This window comes from Tachypleus tridentatus, chromosome 9 (assembly GCF_004210375.1).
Source record: "Tachypleus tridentatus isolate NWPU-2018 chromosome 9, ASM421037v1, whole genome shotgun sequence".
Classification (NCBI taxonomy): domain Eukaryota; kingdom Metazoa; phylum Arthropoda; class Merostomata; order Xiphosura; family Limulidae; genus Tachypleus; species Tachypleus tridentatus.
Genome location: NC_134833.1, coordinates 163,738,578 through 163,753,129, shown reverse-complemented (window position 1 = coordinate 163,753,129; position 14,552 = coordinate 163,738,578). Strand labels below are relative to the sequence as shown.

Below are 14,552 nucleotides of genomic sequence, written 5' to 3'. Positions count from 1 at the left end.
GTTAATCCCTAAATTTTAATACTTGGTTATTTTCATGCCAATTTATATAAACACTAATTCAGATTAATCAGTGTTGTTGTAGTGTTAATTATTTTGTTTTGTGGCACTACTTTGTCTGATTGATGCTTATTATAGTAGTTATTAAAGTAAATCACCAAACTTTAATTAGCAGTGTTGTTAGAAATATTCAGGAACTAATAACTAATACATTTGAAAATGTTGTTGATGGAAGGTCAGTTGTTATTGAAAGTATTGTTAAAGATGTTTCTTCTCAGTAAGTTTCCTGTAAAATGTTCATGTGAGACTTGTCTGAATGAAGGGTATGAGATTTTTCAGAATAATATGGCAGTTAGTATAATTAATGGTTGTGCACAAGTTTGACAGTTAGCACTTACCTTTGATCTTTCTTAACAACATTACCAGATGCTTCAAGTTGAAAGTCTTTAATCTGTTATTTTTTGTTTATTTAAATATATTGTAATTATTTTACAATAACTCTTGTTGAACTTAGTACTTGAGGTATTCTATTTACTGTCACAGTATAATTCTAAAGATGGATTAGGTACAATATTAAAGTATCATCGTAGAATATCATCATTGAAAACTAGTAACTCACGAACTGTATTGCACAGAAAAAGTAATATATGTTTTTTTCAAAACTTATATTTACTTTTGTTTGAAGGATGATGAAATTATATTATCCAAGCCAAATTTTTGGCAGTTAATTCCTAAAAACTATTAAAAATATTTATTAGGCATTGGATTTGATTATATTAGCTTTAAAATGTTATGAAATGATCTGTTGTGGTTAGAGTTAGTGCTTTATGCTGTTTTATTGCAGGCTGTGAATGAAAAAGCATCTGAGATGGTGGCTACTAAAGAATATAACAAGAATGACACTGTTTGTGATGTTAAGGGTGAAGTTACACCAGCATGTGAGGTACAACATCATAATGGAAAAAGAATACCCTTTAGTGAGGTAGTTAAGTACTGAGTTATAAATAAATAGTTAAGCTATGTGGTAACTTACTCAATGATAAAAAGTATTAAAGCATGATGGTAACTTAATGAATTATAAATATGTAGTTAAGTAATTTACTGAATGATTAAAAAGTATTAAAGAAAGATGGTAACTTAATGAATTATAAATATGTAGTTCAGAAACATGGTAAATTGTTGAATGGTAAATATTTAGTTAAGTAACTTACTGAATTATAAATATGTAGTGCAGAAACATGGTAATTTAGTGAATAATACTTTCTTTCTTTAGTTCACTGTGATTTTCAATATGTGAATTAGTCATTTAGTGTAAACAAAGTTTTATTGTTAAGCATGTTTATAAAGGTACATCCAAAAGTACCCACCCACTTCTCCCATTTCCTTTTGCACCATTTTTGTTGAGGTGGCAACATTGTACACCCATCCATCCTGAAGCACAATTTTCATTCATGAACATTTGGTGGTCCTTTGCTTGGTGTTGGGGTCTAACTTTTAAAGTTGTCATATATCTCTTTCAGTCTGCAGAGTCCCGCGATGGACATCTATTAATGTAAATGGCACATTTGGAAATAATCTACTCTACCTAGCTTGCAACAGACTTTGTAGAAAGGAGGTGTTCCATAAGACACCTAGAGGTAGACTGGGTGCTACTGCTAGACTGTTGCTAATGGAAAATCATGAGTAAAGGATAAAAGGATCCTGCTCATCTCTGTCAATCATTGGATTGGATAAATTTGGGACAATTTGCTTTGACATTGTAAAAAAATTGATTCACCTGTTATGCTGTTTTCCAAACATTGTTCCTCAGGACTCCCAAAAGTACATTACCATAGATTGATGGTGGACAAAGGTCATTCCTCCAGAGTATTTGAGTGAATTTTCTCCACATTTGAAGAAGAAGGTGAAGCTGAGAGCCTTCCTACCTGTGTCCCTAGATGTTGTTTTTTCAGATATTGACAGTGTCTACTCATAATATTGGTTCAGATTGGACACATGGTTTCTGGTTGGGTTGAGCATGGCCCTTTTTTTGATGAATATCAGTTCAGTCCATTGTCTTCTAATAATCTGAAATGCAGAGTGGTCCCATCCTAAGTCCTTGAGCACAGTTTGTTCCATGTCTTCTCCATAATTCTATGGACAAGTGGAATTTACCTTGCCCACACTACTGGACAATGAGGAGAAGTGTTCATTATTCCAGATTGGAAATCTTCTGTTACATCAAGTTAAGTATGACATACTGAATCCTGTCATTCCATGTTTGGTGTGTTGCTTTTCTGGTTTATTCAGGTTAAGGGGAAGGTTTGTTCATTCTAGTGTTTCTTACCCTCTTGTTGTAATACTGGTGGCTTGAAACTCAGCACTCTATAACTACAGGTTGGTACTCACAACACTCACAAGTAGGTATGTACGTATGTTTACTTGACTACCTGATTTGGGCCTGGCCAGTAGTGATGACTGATCATGTCAACATCCACTCCCAGTGCAGGAATTTGGTTCCAGGTGAAGAACATACCTGTTTTAGATATAGTGTAGTTTTCCAGCAGAGGGTGCTAATCTTCTCTTGGCACACCCATGATTTAGGTAGATGCATTGTGTCTGGATAATGACTTAACTAGCTCCTCCACCTAATTCCATGTAAGGAGTCTAGTTTATTTGTATAAACTTCCTACAACCTAATCTGTGTGAAGGGTTGGATATCAGTCTAGAATTTAATTACAGTCTAAAGATCCTAACTTGACCTTATAACCTAACTTGTGTAGTGGGCCAAACTTTATTATGAAATCTGAGTAAAGGAGACCAGGTTTCAGTATGGAGTTTATACTCCAGGTAAAACCTGTAAAAGTGGAGTGCATCCACAGTTTAACATATGCAAGTGGTTGTGTTTAGGATTTGACTACTTACAAACTTCTTTGATTTCTCTATATAATGTGCTGTGAGTCTAACTTGTGCATTGTTCTGGTTTTAGTCTAATGTGTGTAATTTCCAAATTTCTGTATCTAACTTGTCTCAAGCCTAACCTGTTAAATGGTTTGGATTACTGTACATAATTTTAATGTCAGTCTAATGTGTCCAATGATTTTAATTTCAGTATGTAGTTTAAGTCTATCCTGTCTTACTATCCAGATAGTTCTGGTTTGACAGCATAATTTTTGTGTGTCTAACTTCCCTAATACTTTTGGTTTATGTATACAATTTGCTTTCAGTCTTAGCTGTGTAATAGTTCTAGTATTAGTTTAGAATTTGTTTTTGTTCTCACCTGTCTGTTTATTCTAATTTTTATTTAGAATTTTCACAGCCCAACATGTCTAATGGTTCTTTTTTCAACATGTTGTTTGTTGCCAGTCTTCCCTGTCCTATGATTTTGGTTTCAGTACAGGATCTGTTCACAGCCTAACATATCTAATGGTTCTTTTTTCAACATATTGTTTGTTGCCAGTCTTCCCTGTCCTATGATTTTGGTTTCAGTACAGGATCTGTTCATAGCCTAACCTGTCTAATGGTTCTTTTTTTCAACATATTGTTTGTTGCCAGTCTTCCCTGTCCTATGATTTTGGTTTCAATCCAGGATCTGTTCACAGCATAACATGTCTAATGGTTCTTTTTTCAACATATTGTTTGTTGCCAGTCTTCCCTGTCTTATGATTTTGGTTTCAGTACAGCATCTGTTCACAGCCCAACTTGTCTAATGGTTCTTTTTTCAGCATATTGTTTGTTGCCAGTCTTCCCTGTCCTATGATTTTGGTTTCAATACAGGATCTATTCACAGCATAACATGTCTAATGGTTCTTTTTTCAACATATTGTTTGTTGCCAGTCTTCCCTGTCCTATGATTTTGGTTTCAGTACAGGATCTGTTCACAGCCCAACTTGTCTAATGGTTCTTTTTCTCAACATATTGTTTGTTGCCAGTCTTCCCTGTCTTATGATTTTGGTTTCAGTACAGGATCTGTTCACAGCCCAACTTGTCTAATGGTTCTTTTTTCAACATATTGTTTGTTGCCAGTCTTCCCTGTCCTATGATTTTGGTTTCAGTACAGGATCTGTTCACAGCCTAACCTGTCTAATGGTTCTTTTTTTCAACATATTGTTTGTTGCCAGTCTTCCCTGTCCTATTATTTTGGTTTCAATACAGGATCTGTTCATAGCCTAACCTGTCTAATGGTTCTTTTTTCAACTTATTGTTTGTTGCCAGTCTTCCCTGTCCTATGATTTTGGTTTCAATACAGGATCTGTTCACAGCATAACATGTCTAATGGTTCTTTTTTCAACATATTGTTTGTTGCCAGTCTTCCCTGCCCTATGATTTTGGTTTCAGTGCAGGATCTGTTCACAGCATAACATGTCTAATGGTTCTTTTTTCAACATATTGTTTGTTGCCAGTTTTTAATGTCCTATGATTTTGGTTTCAGTACAGGATCTGTTCACAGCCTAACCTGTCTATTGTTCTGAGTTAAATTCAGAACTCGTTGTCATTCTAACTATTGTAATGAATCTGACTTCAGTTTATAATATCTTCATACCCAAACCTGTATAATGGTTCTGGTTTCAGTTTATAATTTTTTGATACACTAACCTGTGTAATAGTTCTGGTTTCTGTTTATAATATCTTCATACCCAAACCTGTATGATGGTTCTGGTTTCAGTTTATAATTTTTTGATACACTAACCTGTGTAATAGTTCTGGTTTCTGTTTATAATATCTTCATACCCAAACCTGTATAATGGTTCTGGTTTCAGTTTATAATTTTTTCATACACTAACCTGTGTAATAGTTCTGGTTTCAGTTTATAATTTTTTCATATCTTAACCTGTATGATGGTTGTGGTTTCAGTTTATAATTTCTTCATAACCTAACCTGTATAATGGTGAAAATAATTTTATGTCCATACCATGTAACATTTGTTTCTTTCAGCTTTAACATCTCTGCAAGATGTCTTCACTTGTGCTCTACTGTTTCTTGTAAGTCCAAGTAACTTTACATGTGACTATTAAATACCATAACTTATGTAAAAAAATAAACTTATTTGTAAAGTTTAATATCTAGTCAGTCAAACAAATGAATATTTAGTGTAACCAACTTTGATTCAAATTCTTCATTGGACTAAAATTGACTGATTGATACTCTACCCAATTCAGTACTCATGTACTTTTCACACAGAGTAAAACACTGATACCGTGATTCATCATTTAACCTTGTCTGTCAATACTCTTCATGTTCCCTCATGGGACAGCAGTAAGTATTTACTTTTCACACCGCCTAAAACACCGATACTGTGATTCATCATTTAATTTTGTCTGTCAATACTCTTCATGTTCCCTCATGGGACAGCAGTAAGTATTTACTTTTCACACAGAGTGAAACACTGATACTGTGATTCATCATTTAACCTTGTCTGTCAATACTCTTCATGTTCCCTCATGGGACAGCAGTAAGTATTTACTTTTCACACAGAGTGAAACACTGACACTGTGATTCATCATTTAACCTTGTCTGTAAATACTCTTCATGTTCCCTCATGGGACAGCAGTAAGTATTTACTTTTCACACAGAGTGAAACACTGACACTGTGATTCATCATTTAACCTTGTCTGTCAATACTCTTCATGTTCCCTCATGGGACAGCAGTAAGTATTTACTTTTCACACAGAGTGAAACACTGACACTGTGATCCATCATTTAACCTTGTCTGTAAATACTCTTCATGTTCCCTCATGGGACAGCAGTAAGTATTTACACTTACAAAGCTAAAATCAAGGGTTTGATTCTCTTCAGTGGACATAGCAGATAGCCCAATGTGGTCTTTGCTGTAACAAAACACATACACACAATGCTCTGAATTTACCAAATACATTTTTATGCCAGCAAATGTAGAACTGTAGTTTCTACTCACATGTCCTTACTTCATCTTGTACTGAACATCTCAATTAAAACATGGAAAATATTGCTTACAACCAGAGAATTTGTTAGGAGTCCAATCTTTCTAATAGTTCTGGTTTCAGCTTAGAAGTTGTTTGTTGTCTAACTTGTCTAATAGCTTTGGTTTTAGTTTAAATTTTTCCATAGTCTAATCTGTCTGATGACTGTGTTTCTGAGTTCACTTTATAGTTTTTGTCATTCTAAACTACCTTTAGACCTCTGGTTTCAGTATATATATATTAAAGTGATCTATTTTTATTTCAGTATATAGTTTGTAGGAGCTTCACTTGTCTAATAATTTTGGTTTTGGAGAGACGTACAAGAACTGAATGTAAAATAATGATACATAATACATTATGATAAAAATTCCTTAGGTATGTATAGTGCATTTCATAATCTTTTAATGATAGGAGGTTAGTACAAAAAGTCACAATGAGGTGTTAAACACTTCACTAAAGAACAGTTTTGAAACATGACGAAGTGATTTATTATATGTTTGAACAGAACACTAGAATGTTTGTCATTTTGAATATTTTATTATCACCACAAACTCTGAACTAATGCTTGGATTAAACTTTCTCAGTAAAGAACAGATGTTCATTTGCAGGGATTTTGCTGTTCCTGCTCTAACTCAAAAGGTAAACACTTACGAGGAAATCAGACTTGTGAAGAAGGTTTAGATTTATACAATGCAAGTACTCACTGTCTCAAGTTTAGCAAACATTGGTAAGTTGTATTTGTTTTTTTATCACACTGGTCTGCAGTATAGATGTTTATAAGAAAATTAATCTACTAAGGAGTTTAACAGAAATTTAGTGATCTTGTTCAACCAGTTTATAGTATCAGCTCATCTTGTAAGTAATGTCCGATTTTAGGTTCAGAAAAAGAGGAAGGATTTCAAACATTCTTAATGTTACTTAATCAATAATGTATATTCCATTATTATTAATTACTTCCTGCCACAAGTTTCTGAATGTAACTTCTATAAAATTATTGGGGTTTGGAGGAAAAGAACGTTGATAGGGTAGTTTTGACATCGCTGTGTTCCAAGCTCTTTTCCATCAAGATAGTTCTGCAAACTTTGGAATAGATGATAATCAGATGGGGCAAGGTCTGGAGAATAAGAAAGATGTGGAAGTTTTTCCCAGTCTAGCTCTTCAGTCTTTACAGATGTGATCCTTGCTGTATGGGGCCGTGCATTATCCTGGTGTAACACAACACCTTTATGACTGATCAAAGCAGGTTTCTTTTCTTTTGTGCAACATCAAGCACTAACTGTTGACAATAGAAGTCTAATGTAATCATTACACTGAGTGACAGCAACTCAAGTGGATCATATAAACAATATCCCACCAAATGCTCAACAAGACTTTCCTTGGGTGGAGGTCCATTTTGGGCTGTGCTTTAGCCAGTTTACCTGCACTGAGCCGTTATCTGCAGCTTTTAACATTTTTATAATATATCCATTTTTCATTTCCAGTCACTAACCTGTCCAATAAAGGTGAGTTACGTTCATGAGAGTGCAGAGAAGTGCAAATGTCCACTCTTGCTCTAAGGTTGGCTTCTGTCAAATCATGGGGGGGGGGGCATTCTCCAAATTTTGACACCTTTCCAAACTGTTGCAGATGACAGTGAACTGTTCAGTGGGTTGAATTAAACTTCTGTGCTAGTTCTTTAACTGTTGCAGCACAATCTTGATCAAGTGCAGCAAGTCATCACTAAACTCAACAGGACGACCTGAATGTGGTACATCTGAACTTCTGAAACCACCTTTGACATTTTCTTTCATTGAGAGGCTCCACACCATAAACACCTTAAATGTTTTGTATAGTTTCTGCTGCACTGTTGTTTTTTTTAAACTCATAAAGCATTATATGTCCAGTGTGCTCTTTAGACACATTCATCATTATAAGGGTTTATTGGATTAATGATCTGAAAAAGTGGAGTTGGGTTAGTTTCTTTTATTTGTCTGAACATTTTTATACATGTCCTACTACATAATTTAGTCATTAAAGCTTTCTACAAAGACAGAAATAATGCATTTTCTGTATTAAATTTTCGGACATTAATGGGATGACCTGATACATTGTAATATGGTGAAGGATTTTATATTCATAAAATTATATGCATTAGATTTTTTTTATTTTGTACAGTAATCGTTTCAACACACTATATTTATGTTAGTTCTTTTATAGTTTGTTTTATATCGTATGGTGACATTCCGATGTATATTTAAAGTCTAACATAACATATTTATTTTACTCAAACTACAACATTTCAAGAAACAAGGATAATACAGTGGGCTTTGCCTTCAATGACTTCTTCTGTTTGGTTAGTAAGTGGGCATTAAATTGTATCATGTTTTCATCAATAGCATTATGTACGTACACTTAAGCTTAAATGTACTGTTAAAAAACAATTAAAAAAAAGGCTATCAGTATTTGTCTATAAAATGATAAAAATCCTATAACCTAAAACATTTTAGTATACCATCCATATCATGAACCGCAAATAAGTTCATCAACTAGATTACTCATTTGTTGCACTTATTATTTAAGCCTGTCACCATGGGCATCTTTTGTTACATGGTTTTCATAACTTACATTCAAGCTTTTATTAATCTATCGTGTTTTAGTTGAACCATTTAGTGTAGCATAAAATCTTAGCTTTACTCATATACAAGTTTCAAGTTCTTAACTTTATAAGGTAATATTTAAAAGAAAAGTCTGAATTTCCCCTGGTGTGACACATTTTCTCTATGCATATTTTTTCTGTTTTATCCACCGCTGCTCCAATAAGTATGAAATTCAACATAAATTATTCACTACAAAATCATCATTGTTCAAGCAAACCATAATTTTTATAGATTTCAATTGTGTTTAGTTACAGAGCTATCAAATAAAAAAATCAGAGTTCTTTTGCAACACCCACCAGCAACATCCTCTCAGGATGTGTTTATAGTTATCACAGTTAATTCTGTGTTTTCTATAACTAATATAAAGTCAAGGTTTTCATCGATTGAGTGTTATATATTGTTGTGTCCTGAATTGTCAATTTCACTTTTGGTTCAAGCTTTGTTCCCACAGGAAAAATAATGACTAGCTTGGATGATTGTGTAACAGCTCTTGTTGCATAGTTAGAAGGCCAGAAAAATTGTAATACCTAGGGGAACTTGTCTACTTTTTCATGTTATTATTCTATATTGTTTCTTACATTATTTAATTAAATAAAAACATTTAGTGTATTAATAACATTAGTTAAGAAAAGTAGGGTTAATTGTCATTGACAAGTGACAACAAAAGAACAGAAGACTTGGGTAAGTACTTTATTTCTTGTTTCTATGTTTATTCTTTATTTATTATCATAAAAGTAACTGAAATGTAAAAATAGGGATCTCTTTAGATTAGATGAAGTTATATTAGGTAAAATATGTTTCAAGAGGTATGTGTGGGAGCACCTTGTGGGTAACGTATAAAATATATGCAGTTACATAATCCTGTCCATGCTCCATTCCAATATAGTTTGGTGGTCTCTCGAATTCATGTTTACAGACTTCCCAGTATAGCTACATGGTATAAATATTGTAGTTATGTATAGTTATACATAACACGTGGTATGTTGATTGTCATACATCATACATACAGTATCACTATCAATTGTGGCTATTATATCAGGAGCTATAGCCATCCAATCTGCATGGAGTCAATCCAGATGTTGACATTGTTTCCAAGACAAAATTAGCAACAATGGTTCTGCTGTTTGTTATACTTCGTAAAGAATACTGCGTGCCAATTGTAAAACTAGGGAGATTTTAGTTTGAAATCACCTCTTTCCATTGGTTATAAGCATGTCACTCTATCAAGTTCATGTTGCTTGAAATGTCATTTACAAATAAAAAATATTGTAGTGTACAAATAGATTTAGTTTAGACCTGGATGTACACAGTGTTGTAATGTTAAGTAAAGAAGTGAGGGAACACATTACTTATTAGTATTCAACATATTACCTGCATTAAAACACTAACTGCAATAGCTGTAACTGTGACCTACATTTGAAAATGTGACAATAAAAATTAATATTGACTTGCATTAAATTTTGAATGTCTTCAATAATTATTAACAGAACTTCCAAACTCAGTTCATAGTGAGTTCCTTAGACTTGGCTACTATTGTTTTCTGATTGGTGACACCTAAGACATGTGTTTACATAATTGTCTGGTTGCTAGTTTCGGTTTTTAGTGAAAAATGATTATAGCAGAGTTTGTTTACATTTTCACTCATTTTTAAGGCCACTATATATTTCATTTTTATATGAAATAAAGTTTAATTAAATAAACAGATTCTTGGACAACTATAGTCTGCAATATCTATATTGAGCCTTGGTTTTCAAAATACCATTAGTTAACTTTCAGTCACATATAAGAATATAGCCTTTTACAGACATCAAAAGGTAAGAAACACATTATATCAAAATACCATTAGTTAACTTTCAGCCACATATAAGAATGTAGCCTTCTACAGACATCAAAAGGTAAGAAACACATTATATCAAAATACCATTAGTTAACTTTCAGCCACATATAAGAATATAGCCTTCTACAGACATCAAAAGGTAAGAAACACATTATTTCAAAATACCATTAGTTAACTTTCAGCCACATATAAGAATATAGCCTTCTACAGACATCAAAAGGTAAGAAACACATTATATCAAAATACCATTAGTTAACTTTCAGCCACATATAAGAATATAGCCTTCTACAGACATCAAAAGGTAAGAAACACATTATTTCAAAATACCATTAGTTAACTTTCAGCCACATATAAGAATATAGCCTACTACAGACATCAAAAGGTAAGAAACACATTATTTCAAAATACCATTAGTTAACTTTCAGCCACATATAAGAATGTAGCCTTCTAGAGACATCAAAAGGTAAGAAACACATTATATCAAAATACCATTAGTTAACTTTCAGCCACATATAAGAATATAGCCTTCTACAGACATCAAAAGGTAAGAAACACATTATTTCAAAATACCATTAGTTAACTTTCAGCCACATATAAGAATATAGCCTTCTACAGACATCAAAAGGTAAGAAACACATTATATCAAAATACCATTAGTTAACTTTCAGCCACATATAAGAATATAGCCTTCTACAGACATCAAAAGGTAAGAAACACATTATTTCAAAATACCATTAGTTAACTTTCAGCCACATATAAGAATATAGCCTTCTACAGACATCAAAAGGTAAGAAACACATTATTTCAAAATACCATTAGTTAACTTTCAGCCACATATAAGAATGTAGCCTTCTACAGACATCAAAAGGTAAGAAACACATTATTTCAAAATACCATTAGTTAACTTTCAGCCACATATAAGAATGTAGCCTTCTACAGACATCAAAAGGTAAGAAACACATTATTTCAAAATACCATTAGTTAACTTTCAGCCACATATAAGAATATAGCCTTCCACAGACATCAAAAGGTAAGAAACACATTATCAGGATCTACACATTTTTGTATAATTTTTTAATATTTAAAATTATTTCATCTGCTTATTGTTGTATACCAAAGAATTAAAATAAATATGAAAATGAACTTGCTTTATACACAATCTGTTGTGGGGTCAAAGCATTGTGCAGTGACAAAATACCATGTGCCACTGTAAGTTATAAATAATGATTACTTACGTGTAGGTAATACTTTGTAAACACCTGTTGAACATATAGTTCACAAATGAATAATATGTTTCTATAATTATTAGAAAGGGTAAGTTAGGGCTACTAGATACTACTATTATTGACTGGTAGGAATTTCAATTTGAAGTAATTCTAGTAAGGTTTTAAAAGATAGCCAGGGGTACTCAGTAACAGTTGCCCTCACTTCAGGTTAAGGTAGGGGCAGAATATTGGCTTAGAACTTATGGCTTAAGTGGCTGTATTGTTTTTTCAGGACTGGGACTGAAAGCTAAAACTTCAAACAAATGGCCAATCTAGAACTAGCTAACCCAAAATGGGCTGTATTTATATTGCTTGAAACTAAGCATTTATTGATCACTTTGTACATATGGTTGAACAGGATGTTCATTAGCTCTTAAACAATTTTATATCTATGCTGTTAAAATCTTACCAGGAGTGTTGGATTGGGTCACACTTTGTACATAGCTTTATCGTAAATATTTCTTTTCACTTCTACATATCACTTTAGACAATGCATTTTTGTATTCAGTGTACTACAAAGAAGCCACTAAACCCTACCCCACTGTATTCTCATAGCCAGGAAAATTCTGTGAATTGGGCCACATGAGATTATTGTATGAGAGTGTCATATAAACAGTCTAATCCCAAGGTTGGAAATTCACTGCTTAATTTTCAGTTGCTAACAGTCAAATAACCACAGGAAATAGGTGTGAAAAAATAAAAGTAGAAATTCTCTGGGAAATTTACTTTGGACTTTCCTGGTCCATACTGAAAAGTCCTGACAGTACTATTAATTTTGTTTCATTAAATTTCTGACTGTCAGATGCTAACACATAATAACTATAGAAAATAGGTGAGAAGTATAAACTGTATCCATACTAACAGAACTGCACATTTTATTTTGTATTTTACAATCTTTTTATTTTATTGTATATTAATTACTTGCCTACAACCTGGATGAAATGGTTAATAATTCTTTGTCTTCTTGAAGTTGGTAAAACTTGGCATAGTTTAATATTTGTAAGATAGGATTCATTTGAAATAGTGAGGGAGCACCATTCCAACTAAAAAGTTAAGGGAATGCAGTTCTCTCACAGTTACACCACCGTATGTACATTTAAATAAAGCTATTATTGAAGTAATAGAGACAAAACATTAAGATATATAATTACTCATGCGACAACAGAACTGAAATGTAAGAATTTTTATACAGAGGTTTCTTTTGATATTAAGGAATTATAACTGATATATTATGGAATTAGGAATTATAAATGACTTGTTGATACTAATTCCATTAGAATATATTCATTGTAAAGTTGTGTAGTTAAATTCTAACTGAGTTAAACCTCTTGACATTTGCAGAACAGATTTAACGTGCTAATGTGATATTGAGTATTCTTAGATAAAATACAGTTAGTGTGATAAGTAGCATTATCAGGTAAAATAATTTCAGTGTGATAAGTAGTAATTTTAAATAAAATAGCCTTAGTGTGATATGTTGTAATTTCAGATAAAATAGTCGTAGTGTGATATCTAATATTCTCAGATAAATTAATCTCAGTGTGGTATGTGGTAGTGTCGAATAAAATAATCTTATTGTGATATGTGGTATTATCAAATAAAATAATCTTATTGTGATATGTAGTATTCTCAGACAAAATGATCTTTGTGTGATATGTGGTATTCTTATTTAAAGTAATCCTAGTATGATATATTGTATTATCAGATAAAATAATCTCTGTGATATGCAGTATTTTCAGATAACTTTAGTGTTTGATGTGGTATTTTAGGTGAAGTAGTTTTAGTTTGATGTGTGGTACTGACAGATAAATTAATATTAGTGTTATATGTGGTTTTCTCAGATAAAATAATTCCAGTGTGATATGTGGTATTCTCAGGTAAAGTAATCTTAGTGTGATATGTAGTATTCTCAGGTAAAGTAATCTTAGTGTGATATGTAGTATTCTCAGGTAATCTTAGTGTGATATGTGGTATTCTCAGGTAATCTTAGTGTGATATGTGGTATTCTCAGATAAATTAGTATTAGTGTTATATGTGGTTTTCAGATAAAATAATTCCAGTGTGATATGTGGTATTCTCAGGTAAAGTAATCTTAGTGTGATATGTGGTATTCTCAGATAAATTAGTATTAGTGTTATATGTGGTTTTCTCAGATAAAATAATTCCAGTGTGATATGTGGTATTCTAAGGTAAAGTAATCTTAGTGTGATATGTGGTATTCTCAGGTAAAGTAATCTTAGTGTGATATGTAGTATTCTCAGGTAAAGTAATCTTTGTGTGATATGTAGTATTCTCAGGTAAAGTAATCTTAGTGTGATACGTAGTATTCTCAGGTAAAGTAATCTTAGTGTGATAATGTAGTATTCTCAGGTAAAATAATCTTAGTGTGATGTGTCGTATTCTCAGGTAAAATAATCTTAGTGTGATATGTAGTATTCTCAGGTAAAGTAACCTTAGTGTGATATGTAGTATTCTCAGGTAATCTTAGTGTGATATGTGGTATTCTCAGATAAAGTAATCTTAGTGTGATATGTAGTATTCTCAGGTAAAGTAATTTTAGTGTGATATGTAGTATTCTCAGGTAATCTTAGTGTGATATGTGGTATTCTCAGGTAAAGTAATCTTAGTGTGATATGTAGTATTCTCAGGTAATCTTGATGTGATATGTAGTATTCATATATAAAATAATCACAGTGTGGTATATACAGTTCTGTGCAAAAGTTTTAGGACAATAATATATTTTTTCATCCTTTCTATTTTATGGTCTAACTTTCCCATGTCACAATAGAATATAGATTTCAACATTATGGTAATGCTTCACTGATTCCTGTTGATAACTGAATGAGCCAGGATTAGAATACTATTCTTTATAACTCCCATATATTTATACCAAAGGCAT

The 14,552-nt window shown here is 32.4% G+C and overlaps 1 protein-coding gene across 1 annotated transcript in view; it reads left to right on the top strand.

The window, feature by feature from the left end:
* Positions 1-847: 847 nt before the first annotated feature.
* Positions 848-14,552, top strand: part of LOC143227556 (uncharacterized) — a 52,842-nt gene continuing 39,137 nt past the window's right edge. Inside the window, exons 1-3 of the mRNA XM_076458988.1 lie at positions 848-979; positions 4,912-4,958; positions 6,524-6,642. The gene's annotated coding sequence lies outside the window, so the exon portion shown is untranslated. The remainder of the gene's footprint in view (positions 980-4,911; positions 4,959-6,523; positions 6,643-14,552) is intronic.